This window comes from Lucilia cuprina, chromosome 2 (genome assembly GCF_022045245.1).
Source record: "Lucilia cuprina isolate Lc7/37 chromosome 2, ASM2204524v1, whole genome shotgun sequence".
Lineage (NCBI taxonomy): Eukaryota > Metazoa > Arthropoda > Insecta > Diptera > Calliphoridae > Lucilia > Lucilia cuprina.
This window is the reverse complement of record NC_060950.1, coordinates 38378658-38383734: the sequence shown is the minus strand read 5'-3', so window position 1 is coordinate 38383734 and position 5077 is coordinate 38378658.

The window sequence follows — 5077 nt, the reverse complement described above, 5'->3', positions numbered from 1 at the left end:
TAACCAAATGCATTTAGAATTAGCAGTGATTGTGTCAAAATCATATGGTTCTTGTTTATAAAATTTAACAAACATTACTTTTAAGTATTAAGGATATTAAGGATTTAATTATATTACTATATAATATATAATTTATAAAGAATTTATTATGTTAGCCTGACGCTTATCATTCTTGGTATTTATTTAAAGTTGTGTGTACATTCAGACCAATCTAATATATCTTAACCGGCATCACTCAAATTTGTGTAAAGTTTAAATGTAAAATTTTCTATTCCTAATATATATTATAAATTTCTTTGTAAGTTTATTTATTTGTTTGCGCGTCAATCACGCCTAAACGGATGAACCAATTTTCTTCAAATTTGAAACATAGAAAGATATATGCCTGGAAGGGTCAATAGGCTACATAACTTTAGAAGGAATAAAAAATAGGTGAAAACGACGAAAAACGGGAAAAATTGGTACTTTTGGAAATATATTAGCAAAGTTGCGTTGCGAAAGTTGGAACAAAACTGGTATCAAAAATTGGGAAAAAGGACGAACAACTGGGAAAATCGGTACTTTTGTGTTTGAAAACGAATTTTTGTATATTCTAGCGGGAAATTATTTTCGGAATAGACATGTGGGTAATTCAAACTTAACAGGTAATTATGTGTAGTAGGTAGGTACTTTTTCGGAAATATACTTGAAAAGTATTTTGCTGTAATCTGTCAAAACATATATTTTAGAAAAATTAAATTAAAATAGGTAAAAAGGGGAATTTCGTGTTGTTCAAAAGGTCCGCACCTAAATGGTCGACTTTAAGAAATTTTAAACCGCGATATATATTTACTTAGAAGTTTCAATTGGTTATATCATTATTCCAAAAATCAAAAAGGGACGAAATACGGATCGCGAAAAAATTATTATTTTTTTTGAAATGAAGAAACAAAAGTAATTTCTACTTACATATGTATATACTTAAAATTTTAAAAATGTAATAAACTAAAAATTTACAGATCGAATTTTGTTGTGTAATATTAAAGTGATATGAAGTTTTTGAATTTGTTTTTGAATACTGATGGAAAAAATCTAAATTTGCGCCTAAATTTTTGCAGATCAAATAAAATGAGACTTCCAACTAGTTCTTTCATCTTACAGGCACAGAATGTGTATACTTTTGGGTCTGTGGCATTTTAATTTGCAAATTTATGAAAAATATGACTCAAAAGAGAAAATTAAAAACATTTTTTTATGCAAATCCCGGAATTTATTTAAAAAAATTGCGGGTTTATCTTAATTAAGAAAAAATTTCAGGATTTATTTTCGGAATCGGGATTGGCATCTCTAGCAGTAAGAAACTCGCTCCTAGGATGGGTTTCCAAGATAAAGATAATCTACATTCTATATTTAAACCCATTTTAATCTATGTTTGAGTTTTTTAGTCTTTCCAGCAAACAAATATTAACAATTCGAAACTTTATACCCTTCACCTTCGTGAGAGGGTATAAAGTTTTTTTCTATAATATAATTTTCTGACCCTATAAAGTATATATATTCTGGATGCTCATAGATAGCGGACACATCATATCCATATCCGTGTGTGTGTATGATAAAATCAGTTTTCAGAAGACTACAGATATCTGCGAGATCCGAATCTTCGATAATTTTATCAGACATACGATCGGGATGAACTGTATTTAAAATCAGCAAAATCAGTTTATACCGTAGATATGAAAAAAAATCCGAGACAAAATCTGAAAATTTTATTAAAAATTATGTTTCATGTTTCATTCTATAGAAAATTCAAAAGTACCTTTTACAATAAAAAAATACCTAATTTCATGGGCAGAGATATGGAATTATAGAAAGTTCAAAAAGTACCTTTTGAAAAGTGAAAAAGTATCAAAAAGTTACATTGTATGGGTTCTCACCTAATTCCGACTCTACATACTTATTTTTATCATTTCCGGTTCAATATTTTGGAAAATTTAAAAAGTACCTTTTGTAGAAGAAAGAAGTTCCATAAAGTCCTCCTTTATGTTTTGTCGTCTAATACGCGCTTTAATTTAATAGAAATTTCAAAAAATAATTTTTGTAAAGTACCAAAAATGCATAATTGCATGTTTTTAAAAAAATACCTTTTGTAGAACAAAACAAGTAAGAGTGCTATATTCGGCTGTGCCGAATCTTATATACACAGCTGAATAAAACCAAATACATCTACACACACACGTGTACATCTATTTCTATGTACAGTGTTTTTGTTGCTTTTTTAACAATTTTTTGATGAAATTTTCAGAGGTTGTCTCGGATTTTTGCTCATATCTCCGTTATTTACCGACCGATTTTGCTGATTTTAAATAGCGATCTTCTCGAAAGCATGTCTAATAGAATTATTGAAGATTCGGATGTCGCCGATATCTGGGGTCCTCTAAAAACTGATTTCAACAGACAGACAGACAGACGGACAGACAGACAGACGGACATGGCTTAATCGACTCCGCTATCTATAAGGATCAAGAATATATATACTTTATAGGGTCGGAAAATTATATTATAGAAATTACAAACGGAATGACAAACTTATATATACCCTTCTCACGAAGGTGAAGGGTATAAAAAAAAAACAGTTCCAAAAAGTCCCCTTTTATGGATTTCACCTAATTCCTACTCTACATAATAAATTTCATGTTTCTAGGTTCAATATTATAGAAACTTCAAAAAGTACCTTTTGTAGTCCCTTTTATGTATTCTCGCCTAATCCGAGATCTACATACTTAATTTCATATTTTCTAGGTTCAATATAATAGAAAATTCAAAAAATAACTTTTGGAAAAGAAAAAAAAAAGTACCAAAAAGTTCCCTCTTATATTTAAAATCTAAGTACTTAATTACATGTTTCTACGTTCATTATTTTAGATAATTCAAAAATTGCCTTTTGAAAAACGAAAAAGTACCAAAATATGCCCTTTTAGAATTATCAAAAGTTTCATTGCAATGCCTATTTCTGCTCTGTATTCTGATGAAATGTTGACTTCGGTCAATTAAAATTGGCTACAGGATTAGACAAAGTGATAGTTTAAATTGGTATAGGAGTTTATTCATTAAAATGAAGGTATTATAAAACACATGGATGGTTTGCGCTACAAACTTGTAACTTCTTAAATATGATTTCAAAATCACCACATAAGTCCACTAGTTTCTTGAGTGTGGAAATATTTATTAGTAACAATCTCTGACTCTCTTCTTTTTCTTTTTTTTATTTCTTCATTTATTATAACCGAGCCTTTTAGGCCATATTTAGTTATAAAAATAATTATAACACAATTTTAGAGAAGTGTTAAACATATAATAAAAAATAATAAAAATGAAATAATAATAAAAAATTTTATGATAATATTAAATTGTCTAAATTGTTATATTCCTTTTATACACTCCGGAACACTTAAATAGATTCACTGTTTTGTTTACATTCAAATTAATATTTTGCCAAATTTGGTTATATTAAAATTTTTATTAATTTCATGATGTCTTATATATCACTAGATAGATAAACATTAGTGCAATACTTAATAACCGATTTTTAATATTTTTTTTTTCTAAAATACTACGTTTTCGAACAATATTTTTTTGGCTCATTTGAATAGGTTCGACATCTTTAATTGACAAAAGCAACAACAAATTGCATTTTTTATGAAATTTTTTTATTTTATAAACATTTTTACAAGGTTTTAGAAAAGGTTTAGTAAGGATCATATCCACCTTTACTTCTAGATGATAAAGAGTAATAAAGATTCTTAAGTAATTTCGGTCCAAGCCTTTTAAGTTCCTTCAATTTAGGCTTCTTTTATGTCATATTGTCTGCCCGACCTATACACATTACGAGAAAGAATATCCAAAACCTTTTCAATAATAAATAGGTGAGAAGATTATGGAAGTCACTCCAACATTTTTATATTCTGGCTTCAAATCCACCCTTTTACAGGCCTAGCAGTATTGATCACGGCATTATATTTTTGAAATATCCACGGCAATGTTTCAAAGATATCCGAAAATGTAAAAAAAAACAGTTTCCAGTATGGCAATACAATTATTACAATTCTTACTAGATGAAAGAAATTTAAGCTCACATGTTTAATAATACGAACCCATATCCTCAACAGCTATGCAAACGACTAAGGTAGAGCTCTTCCTTTCAAAAATCATAAAAATAATCATTATATCGATCTGGACCTTCTAAATTAAACATTTTTTCATCCGAAAAAACAAGATGTTAATATAGCTTTTTATAACCATGTGTTCACGTACAAACTAAAGAGGATTTCTCTTTTCGAGTAGCAATTGGAGTGGCTTTTATTAATTTTTTAATATTTCTAAAGCCTTGTTACTAATCGTTTTACTGTAGCTAGGCTTGCTGTAGCATTCTAGTACGTATAAACTGAAGAGGATTTCTCTTTACGAGTGACAATTGGAGAGGCTTTTATTAATTGTTTAATTCGTTTTACTGTAGCTAGGCTTGCTGTAGCATCCACTTTTTCTCCAATTTTTGCTACGAATCACTTGACTTGAAGGCAAATTTTATGAAATCTCTTCTGTCCCCTTTTGTTTTGACTCTATATATATAGTTCTATTTATGCTTTCTTAATATTCATTGTTTTCTTATACAATTGCGAATAACATTCAGAATTTGCCCAATTTTTTTACAATTTTTAAATTCCTGAGATTTTGGACAGTTTCTAAAAACGCTTGAATTTTGTCATTTTAATCTTTAGTTAATACCTAACCGCAACCTATTTGTTAAAAAATATATTGTATATATGTTGAAGAACTGACACTAGAATATGAATAGATTTTACTTACTGCCAGCAGTAAACTGATTTTATACTGATTTAACCTAATCAAGTGAGCCATAAAAATACAGCTAAAAGGTATTGCGCTAATTTTTGTATCACTAATGATACCTAAGACATCATGTTATTATTACAAATTATTGTTATATACCCGGAAATAATTATACAGACTATTTAATTAAAAAAGCAAAAGTTAATAAAACGTTTATTCGTTTAAAATAATTTTTCAGAATAACAAAATTTTT